At 45.5% G+C, this 12487-nt stretch overlaps 1 protein-coding gene across 6 annotated transcripts in view; it reads left to right on the forward strand.

Moving 5' to 3' along the window:
• The first annotated feature begins 6062 nt into the window (after nt 1-6062).
• PPM1B (protein phosphatase, Mg2+/Mn2+ dependent 1B) overlaps nt 6063-12487 on the forward strand; it is a 60507-nt gene continuing 54082 nt past the window's right edge. For 4 of the 6 annotated variants that reach the window (XM_065834377.2, XM_065834379.2, XM_065834378.2 and 1 more), the window contains exon 1: nt 6069-6152. The gene's annotated coding sequence lies outside the window, so the exon portion shown is untranslated. Of the gene's footprint in view, nt 6153-12487 lie in introns of all 6 variants that reach the window. The other 2 variants (XM_071806075.1, XM_065834380.2) reach the window with 1 other exon arrangement.

Here is a 12487-nt window from a genome sequence, read left to right on the forward strand (position 1 = left end):
TTTTAAAATCAGATGTAGACTATCTCTAAACCCCACTTCTTCCTCACTGGAAAGTGACATCACTTCTTTCATACAATATTATGTCATAGCTGGATAACATCTTGCTGGTTTTCCAAATATCATACGCAAGGTCCAAACTGACCTGATTTTCCAGATAAATTCTCCTTTCATTCTCACATTTATTGAGATCTTTCCTCAACCAGACCTTTTTTTTTTTTTTTCTGTTTTGCTATATGCTCTCTGCTTATAACTCTTACCTCTCTCAATGCCACTTGTCTTCCTTGTAAGGAAGACCTTCTAGGCTTCTACCCATAAACCTTTCTGCCTTGAGTGAGATACAGGATCCCAATGGAATTAGCAGTTTTTGTTTCAAGATAGGGCTTCTTCCACATTCAAATTTCTATTTTCATTATACAAACTGATTTTATTGCTAGATACCTTCATTTATCACAGTTTGCCTTCCTGAAACTGAGAATGTTCTTTCTTTCACTCCGACCTTTCGTCACACAGCTTGTGATCACCTACTCCAGGGTTATTATCTACAGGCAGGCCTTTGGGAGCATGTTCTTGAACCATTTGAAAGCTTTACTTCTTACAGGCTCAGTCACGGTTTGGAGGAGGAATTTATTGACTACCACAGTCCAGAATGTCTGGCCCCAACTCTGAGTAGCATGTATTCCCCAAAATATTAACTGGGATTTCGAAATCTCACTGACTGGTTCTTTGTATCCAAGCAGTACCATCTCTTTAATGATACAGAGTTTTCTGTATCAGCTGTCTTCAAAACCTCCACCAAGGGGTCAGTAATGATCTAACAGCCCTCTCCTCTCAATACACTCCGTGACTATCTCTTCCAAAAAGAAACTGGAACTAAATTATGATCTCGTTTATCTACAGAACATTGCTTCCTTAACATAGAATGTTATCATGCATCTTTATTTTCACTTTTGTGTTTCCTGAACTGCAAATACCCTCTAATCCATGTGTTGTAGTTGGGAATCCCATAAGTTTTCTTTTATCACAAGGAGGGTGTCATGAACTGTTTTATGAAATTCCACCACTTGTCTTCCCCAAAATGCTGGAAATAGCATATCCGCTTTTCAGTTATTTCATTTTGACACATTAACACTACTTTGTTCTTGCCTTTGTCTGCATCTCTACCTTTTTCTTTGCCACTCATCCCACATTATTCCTATTCCCCATTGATGTATGAGCATTTAATCTTCCTCTTGTTGAGCAAAACCACAATGAAATATTACATGAATCTTTCCAAATTTTCTCTACTAATTTCTTAATATGAAGATGACCTTATTATCTATGGTGATTTCCTTCCTTTCTTCATAGATGGTGTAATCTGGAAGGGGTACACAGGGAAGTGGTGAAGAACTTAACTACTGTTGTTTAGTGAATTCATTTCCAAGGGAAGTTACTCAGCTGAAAATGAAAGAGCTTGTTTGCTTTGCATATAAAAAATAGTCACGTATGATGAATATTCTCAATGTCAGAGAATGCTTTCTTGTGAAACTAGAGCAGTTGCCACTTGTGGTCAAAGCAGTGTGAAGGCCAGTTAAAACACGAGATGGATCCATGCTTCAGATGAAAAGCTAACTTTTTAAAAGCTCAAAACCAAGGGTAAATGGTGAGATAACAATGTAAAAATCCTGTCAGATCGAGTAGTTTCCCAAAGTTACTGACATTTTTTCAAGGCTTGTTTTACAGCTCAATCATTTGAACATGAAATTAATTCTTGACATTCACCACCAGCTACTCCTAAAAGGACAAATCTATTCACCAACAATAAAAGAATGTAAAAAAGAGGAAATTTTAAACCTCTGTGTGGTAGGAACTCACATTCATTCCTCTTAAATGCAGCACCAAACAAAGCTGTTTGCAAATTACCTTTATCCTGTACAATCTATTTCCCATTTATCAGTTAACATTTCTATATTTCATAGTTATTTTCATCAGCACTAAAAGTCACACAGACATTGCATACATTAAGAAATGCACATGCTATCAGGCATGCACACATTTACTGTCAATCCAACACACACATATTCTCACGAACACATATCCCGCTTTAGTAATCTCACACAAAGCTTAGCTGGGGCCAGCCACGAAAAGGCACAAAATCCCTAGATTAGCCATTAACTCCACATTGCCACATGCAACCATTATTTCACCTACTTATTACTTCACCCGCTGCCCCGGCTGCCTGTCAGTGTGCTACTTGCCACTTTCCTCTTGCCACACACACCTCTTGAGCAACACCAGCGTTTCATTTTAGCTCACATAAACCAGTCAGATATGCACATTTCCTAGTGATTAGGAATGTGCTGTTTATGCTGGGTTAAAGACTCGTGTGCAGGGTGTAGATTTTTAGTTAATCATCTCTAACGTTTAAGCAGGTCATGTTTGGGAAGCAAGAGGGGATATGATTTATCACATTAGAGATAATGTAGGATAGTATTTCTTATTTTGGGAAGACAATTATGTAAAGGTTGTCCTGGTAATTAGGTGATATGATCAGGAAGAATTTTATATTTTCCTAAATTTGTTATAAAATGATACATGCAGTTAGAGCTGAAGGTGGAATGAAGAGGATAAGAACAGAAGTGTCCAACCTAGAAGGAAGGAGAAAGGCAGGATCAGAAAGTTTGAATGACAACTGAAAGACTAAATAGTTATTTCCTTCAATATTTACGTACGTTTTTGTTTTAAGAGTCACTGTGGGAGGAATGGCTGGTGGAGGAGTCAGTAGCAGCTGAGTATACTGAGCAAAATTATCTGATGCTACCTATGGTATCTCTCTGGCAGGTAACCAAGAAACAAAGTAGAGGGCGTAAACAGAGACCTGATGAAATTACAGCCCAGGTCTGTACCTGCTGAAATCTGTGCAAGATTTACCCTGAGTTTAAAAAGTGACAGGCTCTCCAAAAATTCCTGGTGGATCACTTGAAATAAAAGCTATTTCAAAAGTCCGAGAATTATGTAGGCTGAATGAAGTTTACATAGTATTTTTTAGCCAGATTTGTCATTGCTCTAATAATACATGAATTGAGGTTAAATGACTACAAGATACAAGTCTGAGGGGGGAAAAAAAAAAAAAATCCATAGCTAGATATAGATATATCGAAGTATTTTGAGTCCCAGATCATGTGGACACTGCAAAGTTAACTAGGCTGATTGGCAGCTGGGTCTGAGCACTCAAATTAGCTTGTCTATGAGCAAGTTTTCTATGACAGAAGGCTAACCACAGTCTCAGGCTTCTGGCAGTTTCTGAAGCTGCTCACGAGTGCCTGTGCTGAGGCAATCTGGGTTTCATTCTCAATCAACTCTGTCAACCCGTGGAGAGCTGTGGGAAACAGCACTGTCAGGCTGGAGTGACCTTTCCCATCTTCTTGTTGCAGAGAAGTCACACACAAACCCACAGAAAGCAAAGCTTCAGCTCTTAGAGCAGCAGTCGTATAACTTACCTGAGCTCAAAGTGCCTCCAGAGCCCTGTGCAAGGATTTTCTTATGTGAGTGGTGGTGCTGACGACCTTAGAACTAAAAGCTGCACAGTATTATCTGTATTGTGGAAATAACTCCAGAGAGCCTGGAGAAAGAACCCCATAGCATGTCTTTGTTGAAGACTGGGAGAAAACGCCAGCTCCAGAAGGGAAATTTCCCACGTTTTCAGGGCCAACACCTTTGCAAACAATCCAGAATAGACAGACAGATAAATAAAAATTCAACATAAACTGTGCTTTGACCTATGATCTCAAGTTCTGCATGCAAGTGTTCATTCCCACTGATGCATACAGCATGCGGGGAGGAAACACTTCAGTGTCAGGTATGACAAGGGCACAACGGCAGGCTACCAAGAGTGTGCAAATTTGTAAGCCATTTGTACAGAGGGCACGTTAAAGTTTGGGAAGTTGGGAGTGTAAGGCAAGGACATCACTTCTGTACCATTTAGCTTGTGAGGAAAGACTTCAGCATCGAACCACAGTCAGCACAAGTGCCACACAGGGCTGCAGGGCAAGGCAGGGGCTGGGTACCTCTCCGGAGAGAGAGAATCATAGAATCATTTCAGTTGAAAGAGACCTTAAGGATCATCAAGTTCAACCATATAATCTAACTCTAACACTAAACCATGTCCCTAAGAACCTCGTCAATCTAAACCTCCCCTGGCACAACTTGAGGCCATTTCCTCTTGTCCTATCACTTGCTACTTGAGAGACCAACACCCTCCATGCTACAATCTCCTTTCAGGTAGTTGTAGACAGTGATAAGGTCTCCCCTCAGCCTCCCTATCTCCAGGCTGAATAGCCCCAGTTCCCTCAACCGCTCCTCATCAGACTTGCCCCTCACCAGCTTTGTCACCTCCTCTGCACTCTCTCCAACACCTCAATGTCTTCCCTGTAGTGAGAGGCCCAAAACTGAACACAGTATTCAAGGTGCTGCCTCACCAGTGCCAAACACAGCAGCAAAATCACTTCTCTGGTCCTGCTAGCCACACTATTCCTGATACAAGCCAGGATGCTGTTGGCCTTCTTGGCCACCTGGGCACACTGCTGGAACCCCAGCTGGTTTCAGCCTGTTGAATGAGGGACTAGCAAGGGAATATGAGGCATCAGGCAGATTTTCATGCGCCTTCCAGAATAAACATTTTTGCTTGGGGGCGAGAACGAAGCTAAAGGGTAAGCAAGCCCAAGCAGGGGGTTAATTATGGTCCCCCAGGGGGAGGCTCTCGCTGGAGCCGGAGGGACCGACGGCTGAGAGCAGTCGCCGCTTTCGCCCTCTCATAACTGATGCCACTTTTCAGGCGGCGCGCTGACAGCAGCACCGGTGCCGGTGGTCGGCTGCCTCCCCCCGAGCCCGCGTACCCGCCCGGGCCCGGCGGCGAAAAGGGCCGCTCCGAGGAGACTCCCTCGGGCAACCCTGTGGAAGGCGTCCGTCCCCTGAGGCGGACCACGGCGCTCGAGCCCTGCCGGCGCACAGCGAACACAGATGAGTGAAACAACCGCAGCCTCATCCTTTACTGTGGTAAAAATGGCGGCCCCGCCCACCGAGGCGGGAGCCGGCGGCAACCCAACCCCCCCGCCTCACCCCATGGGCGCGTGAAGCGCAACGGCAGGCAGGCGCCGGACCCCGCCCGCAACGGACCCCGCACTCCCCGATTGGCTGGCAGTGATGTAATCGCGCGAACATACGGGTACCCCTTGTCGCCCCCCGTGGGACAAGGGGGAGGTCGCGCACCTTTCCCCCCTCCCCGCGGCCAATCGCCATGTCGAGCGCCGCGCGGAGCGGGACGCGCTCTGCGGTCGCGGCGGCCCTGCCCCTGCACCCGCTTTATTGGCAGGAGCGACGGCCAATCAGGAGAAGACATCCACCGGGCGATTCACGCCCATTTCGCGAGAGGCAGCCGGGGCGAGAAAGGCTGCGGGAGTGAGGGCGCTGGGAGCCAGTGGCCTGCAGGCAAACCGCGCCGGGAGGAAAAAAATGCGGCGGATGGAAAGGGGCTGGGAAGGGCAAGGGCGCTCAGTGACAGGCTAGGCTACGAGGCCGGGTAAAAAAAAGTGCGGAGAAAGATTCCGTGCGCCAGCGTCTTGGCTGACAAGAGCCACAGCCAATAGTTGCCAAGCAGAGAGGAAATGCCCAATCAGAAAAAGGCTTCTGTGCGGGGCGGGCGGGTGAGCAGCGAATGGATAGACCAATGACACCGGGGAACGGTAGAATCGGCACGCCAGAAGGCCAATGGCCAACAGGAAGGGGGCGGGACGAGATGAGCGACGGCAGCACCAACCAGTAAGCTGAGAAAGACGTGCGGCGGCCCGTGCGGGAACGGCGGCGGGGCGGTGGGGGCGGGGCCGTTGGCCGTGCCCCGCCCGCCCCTCCCGGAGCGCTCTGACGTGGGCGGCGGGGAGGGCGGGCCTAGCGGCGGCCTTTGGGACAGAGGCTCCCAACATGTCCGCGCTGCTGGCGGCGCTCGGAGTGCGCGAGCAGGCAGCGACTGTGGCCGGCGGCGGTCAGCGCTGGACAGCCCGCGCCTGAGGCCGAGCCAGGCCCCCTCACACCCGGGCCGGGCCCCCTCACACCCGGGCCGGGCCCTGCCGGGCCGCCTGGGGCCCGAACGCCGGGGGACGCCGGCGCTCGTCTGCCGACAGGTAGAGGGATCAGGGCCGACCGTGGGGCACGGGCGAGAGGGTCGTGTCTGCGCCGGTCCGAGAAGGGGAAGGGGCCGAGAGGCTGGACCGGGCTTGGGCGCGCGTGTTGCTGAGCGGTAGGGCCTGCGCACTTGCCGTGGAAAGCGGAGGCTGGCACTGCCGGCCTGCTTCGCGGGGCCGGAGCGGTGACGGGCAGGGCCTGCTGCCTGTCTGTCCGCGGGGAGTGCCCGGCCTCGGCCTCTTCCCGGCGGAAAGGAAAACAGAGCCGGGGGCCGCTCTCACACGGGCTCCCGGCGGGGGAACCAGGGCAGGCGCCCGGGGGAGGGACGGCGAGGAAGTGGCGGGGAAGCCGAGCCCCGCGGTGTAGCCGGGGATGGGGGCCGCCGGGCCCGCCCTGTGTGTGCCATGGCGGGGCGGGCCGAGGGCAGGGGAGCCGGCGACCGCTGCGTGTGGGGTGGGGGAGCCGGCGGGCAGGGCCCCGTGTGGGCAGTTCCGTGCGCGAGCCGGAGGTGCCGGCGGGCCGGTGGCTGCGTTCGGGGCGGGCGGCGGGCCGGGGCTGTGCACGTGCTTCGGCGGGGCCCGGTGTTTACCGACGGGGTGCGGTGGTGGGAGGTGGCGAGCTGCGGGTAAGGCCCTGGTGTTGGAGGCAGGAGCTGTCGTTAGGCCTGAGTGCCTGTGACGAGCTGGTGGTGTGCGGAGTGGATGAAGTCACTGGCAGATGGGCCTTGCCTGGGCGTCTTCAGTGGGGAAGGGGAAAGAAGTTGAAGGCAGCTTTGCCTTGTAGGTTGGAGCTTGCTGTCCCTGCCAACCCAGTGGGTATGTTTTTACTGTGGTTTGTAGCTAGTCGAAGGGAGAGAGTCATTTTGATGGACTGGATGCAGCTGGAAAAATCTGTGTGTGTTGTTTTGTGTGCTGTAGTAGGTTGAGGGGTATGTTTATATAGTGGGGATGCAGATGTTGGGTGAAACCGCGTGTATTTAGGGATAGTGGTACATGAGGGCATATTAATTTAGGAGTGCTAGCTAAACAATCTTGTGTGTGTTGTGAGAAGTACGGTGATAAGTTGGTTGGCTTCTAAATGATGTGGAGGAGGGAGGCAGGCTTTGGGTGGTAAGCCTATGTACAACTTACAGGCAAAGTGGTAACAGGTTGCTACAAGGTTCTGAACTTGTTTTGTTTGGTGGCCAGTGTGGTTAGACTTAATGTGTGAGACCTTCGTGTGTAATATGAGATGGTACGTGGACAGAAAGGCATGCATGTTCTTATTGCGTATAAGTTGGGTTGTCTGGCGCTCACATTGAGAGAACTGGCTGTCACCAACTGAGCAAGCCCTGTTACTTGTGTGTTGAGATGGGTTAAGGCAGCAGACAAAGTAGTTAGTGTCCTGGGAACATGTAAGGAGCTGCGATGAAATCGAAAGGCTGGATATTTATTGTTTGAGCCATGGGATACAAATGGAAAAGCGTAGCAATTGCCAAGTGTTGGGGTCATGATAGCGCTGTTTGGAGAAAAGTCTGTGTGTGTCCTGAGGAGCTGTAGGTATCTATATTTGTGACAGGTGTCAAGCAGTGTAAATTTCTGTCTATAAGGGCATCATTGCACTCATCTTGGGGATAAATTTCCAGGGATTGACGTGGATTATAGGAAAGTGAGGAAGCTTGGGTGGATATTTAGAAGTAGGAATGAATGGTGGAGCCTTAAAAGGTTTGCGTACATTTGAGCAGGGGGGTAGGATGAGTTTGTGGGGATTATGCACATCCAGAGTGAAAATTATTTTAGGCTATGTATACATGTGTGTATCAGGGGAATGGTATTTATGCAAAAGGGAGACTGGAGTTTTCGTATTGCTGAGTTAGTGGGAACTCTAGCCTGTGTATGGAGAGAGGAGGCAGCATTTTTGGCTGAGGCTATGAAAAGTTGAAATGACATGGGAGTGGGACGATGAACTGGGTCTGGGGCTTCACATGTGTCCTGAGCAGGCCAGAGGCTGTGGGGATTCTTTGTTCTTCTCTGTATGAAGTATTTTATAGCTGTGACAGCCAGTGGAAACTAAAAAAGTGCATGAAGTTGAGGTAATTTGTGACTGTTATGAATATTATCAAATTAAAGGAGGCTACAGAATATTCAACAGGTTTCTGTTAAAGACACTTTTTGTTCTGTTCCTTCCACTGTTAACTCTAAGGGTAAACCTTTGCTGAAACTAGCATTCACATTGGCATTTACAGGTCAGCAGCTAACTAGAAGCACTTGATGTGGTGTAGATGAACCTCATGTATGTGTGGGCTCAGGGGCTTGAATGTGTCTATTATATATGTTTATTATATGTGTTGTATATACCTTAACAATTTACCTGAGTACACCTGTTCAGAAGATATGAGCTGTCTTGTTCTGGACATATGCTTATATTTGAAAGAGGGTTGGTGCGTAAACGTTTGAGGGCCAGAGATCTGTGAAAAGGTGATGCATTTAGAATGGAAAGCTGTTTGGCTCAGGTGGAAATGAAAAATTACACATGTGTATCCCATGTTGTGCAGGTTTGTGATAGTATTACATAGCCCCTTGTCTCTTGTTTGGCACTGATTTAGAGTAGGTTGTTATAAAGGATATGTTGATTTAATTAAGGCACATGACATCAAGATGAGGGAAACAAAATTAATGTAGTATGGAGAGGGCTGTAGAGAGAGTGCATAAACCCCATTTTTCTTTTCTTGCAGTAGCTGTGAGGGAGTCATTTAGTGAGTTATGGAACTAAAGAAAAGAGCAGTCTCATAGTAGTTATCCTGGATAAGCCAGTTCCCTCCTTTTCTCTGGGGTGGAATTACCATTGTTGACTTACACTTTTTCAATGGTGATCACTAATATATGCTTCTGACTTACTAAACTTGAGACTCTGACTTGCAGAAAGGTAAACCCATCACAAGTGAAATTAAAGCTTGTGAAGTTTGTGTGTTGAACATAGTCTTTTAATGTGCTTAGTGTGAAGAACTACTGCTCTCAGTGGGCGACTGAGAGTAGTGAATATTTCTTACATGGATGTGTTGCCTCCAAAAAAGGAAAGGTGGTAAAATCCGCTTTTAATATTGGATGTAAAAATCTGTGTCTGTGAAGTATTTGTATTATAATAATGAATATTGCTCTTTGGAGCAGGGTTTTTTTTTAGACTGCAGCAAGGGATGGGGTTGTACATAGAACAGTGTTGTTCAGAGGATACTGTCCATCTTGAATGAAGCAAACTGCAGCGTACTTAGCTAAATGCCAAATGGTGGCTAAATGCTACCATAATGTTCCTGAGGAGGTGTGGAGGGTATTTTGTTCATGTGGTTTTCGTTGGGTTTGGTTCAATAGTTTCTTTGTTTGTTTCATTTTTTCCAAAAAACACTGAAAATTGAAATGACCATTCAGTAGTGTCTTGGGTCATCAGTCCAGCAGATGTAAGCTCTACTGCTGTAGCTTATTAAGAGGTAAATAGCTGCTCTTTTACAGGCAGCACCAGGAGATAGCTAGCTAACCTCATGTTTTTGCAAGCACGGTCTCTTCCAAGTGAATGGGAAGGCCTTGGCAAATGAATTGGAACTCTAGAATCTACATGTGGATTGTGGAGAGTGATTACTGTTACAAGTCATGTACATCTTTGTGTCCATAGTTGTGTCTTTTTTTTTTCCCCCCTAATATCAGTTCTTTCTGCCCACCACCTCACTGCCTTAATTGTATCATGTATGCTGTATTTTTTTAATTCTTGTCACCTTGTGTAGCACCTTTTTTCCCTCTCTCTGAATTCAGTGCTGCACTAGTGTTTCTCTCTGAAAATGAAGTGTACTTCGGATCCTCGAGCCTTTTAGCAACCCAAATGATTTGATCTGAATATTGATCTCCTCATTGAACTAGAGGAGAGCAGTGGTGATTTCTTTGGCAAACTGTTAAAGTAAAAAAAAAATTAATCTTTGTACCTTGCCTGTTTGTTAGTGTGCTTCAGTTTATGTCTGATTATTTTCAATATTTGGCTTATAGGTGTAGAGGGTATGAACTGTGGCTTCTTCCTTCTCACTGTCTATTAGCAGTGTGAATGCAAGATAAATGTTTTATGAAACTTCAATAGGGGTCTGTTTAGTCCTGGTTTTCAGCATAACTGGTATGCATGTAGTCTTCAGGGAATTTAATTTAAAAATCTGGCTAAGTTGTTGCAGGTTCTTAATTTTTTTTATTTTTTTTTTTTATTTTAACCATCCAAATTCAAATAATATCAGACTATAAAAGCCCAGAAAGGATTTAATTGTTTGCACACACACACAGTGAAAGATGTCTTCCTAATGCAGGAACATGGATGCTGAGTTTCCAAAAAGATAGTAAAAACTTTTTCTTTAACAGACGTTGCAAACTCCTCCACTGTCTGGCTGGCATCTTTCAGTCCTTGGTAGATATCTGGCACGGGAAACTTTGGCCAAACTGCTGAAAATTTGCTAAATATATCTTACACATCTTTATCTGTATCATGTACTAAAGCCAAGTAACACTTCTGAAGAATTAATGGGTGTCACTTGAAAAGAAAACTGGTCTGAAAAGCTTTGCATGAGATGGTAAGAAATAACTGAGTTGGTGTAGCTCAACTCAGTTTCTTGAGATAAGAGGTTCATCTCATCTCAGCTTCTTGAGAAATTATTGGCATGATGAAACCTGAGGATTGCCAATGAGTGTAGATTAATTTAGTCTTTTGGCTCTTAAAAAAACCTTATATTGGGAGAGAAGGCACAATGATGTTTTAATGTAGAAAATGATGAAAGGGAAAACCCTGTATTTCAGGGGACAACAGCCTTTCTTGTAATATAGGAGGAAATTATTCAGGCCCAGGTATTGTTCTGTTATGAAAAATAAGTCACCCACAACTGTTTTTGTTCATGCACCATTAGTTTCTTCTTAACATTGCCTCAGTGCGTCATTTTATGATGTTAGTACATTGCTATCTCATGGCATAGGTTCTCTGCATCTTTGGGAAATAACCTTTTCATTGAGTTTTCTTTTGAATAAATAGTGCAACTAGATGCTCTAAATCTATTTTCACAAGAGTTAACAGGAATTCAGGTCAGAAAAACATCTCTCTTAAGAATGTTTCAAACTAGGCTAGTGGAGAGAGCCTAAGATGGCTCTTCAGTGTGTATGGTAATGACAAGTCAATGGCTACAAACTTCCAGTTAAATCACAAAGGAAAGCGTTTGTCTTTCTTTGCAGTTTTCAAGAGGTTAGTATGTTAACAGAAAGTGTTGTCTTCAAGAATCCTACTTTTGTGTCTGCACCCCGTGTAGGGAGTTGACCTTTACTGAATATAAACCAAACATGGCTCTGCATTGTTAGTATATGAATTAATAATTTTTATCAAGGAGGTAATGAAGTAAGTTGATGATGGTTTGTTGAATAGAGGAGGTAACACTTTATTGTGATTCATTCATGCAATATCACTTTGGTCTGTCCTGCTAAAGCCAGGTATTATTTGTTCGAAACTCATTACCTTGTATTTAAATTTTGTATAGCAAAATCAAAATTAGTGACTGGAGAGAAAAATCTCAAATGATGGAACTATTTGTAAAGAACTGATATTTTGATTCAAGTAGAAAACTGAAACAATGAATATTATGTTGGTCAGCTTATTCAAAAACAAAAAAACCTCTTATCTGGGCAGCTTTGTTGGTTAAGCTGATGTGCAAGTAATATAAAGCATTACTGAGCACATGCTGCTCTTCCTTTGCTATCACCAGCTACAGTGGAGCCTTTCATGTGGGTTATTGAGTTGTGTTTTCAGTGTTATTTAAAAAGCTGTATAAAACAGTACATGTTGGTGATGTATGAAGTGTGTAGATCTTGGGTTTTGTTGCTGGTATGTGATGTGTTTGGTTTTTTTTTTGTTGTTGCTGTGTTGTGGTGGTGGTGTTTGTTGTTGTTTTTTCCCAAGATTTTATTCTGGGAACTTTCCTAGATACATCCCACTAGCTTTTGATACCCCTGACTGTGAAGGGGTAGAAGCAAAAGACACGGCTGCTATAGTTACTCCAGGAAAAGGAACACTCAAATTCATAGTGCAGTCCTCCTTTTTAACTCTGGTGAGGTGTGTGTTGGCAGCTTAAGTCTGTGGGTTTAGTTACTGCTGCTTGAGACTCTCTTAAATGAATGTGCAGTATCTGCCTCATGGATTTTATTTACGTTAGCAAGCAGTATACTGCAATTGAAGACTGTAGAGTGAAGCAATAAGTTAGGCAGACCCAATATCGACAATGTGTGTGCTTCATGGGGCTTTATTTTACACTAATTGTAGTCTAGTTCTGTGGACTGAGTATACTCCAGATATT

The sequence above is a fragment of the Patagioenas fasciata genome, chromosome 3, assembly GCF_037038585.1.
Source record: "Patagioenas fasciata isolate bPatFas1 chromosome 3, bPatFas1.hap1, whole genome shotgun sequence".
Classification (NCBI taxonomy): Eukaryota; Metazoa; Chordata; class Aves; order Columbiformes; family Columbidae; genus Patagioenas; species Patagioenas fasciata.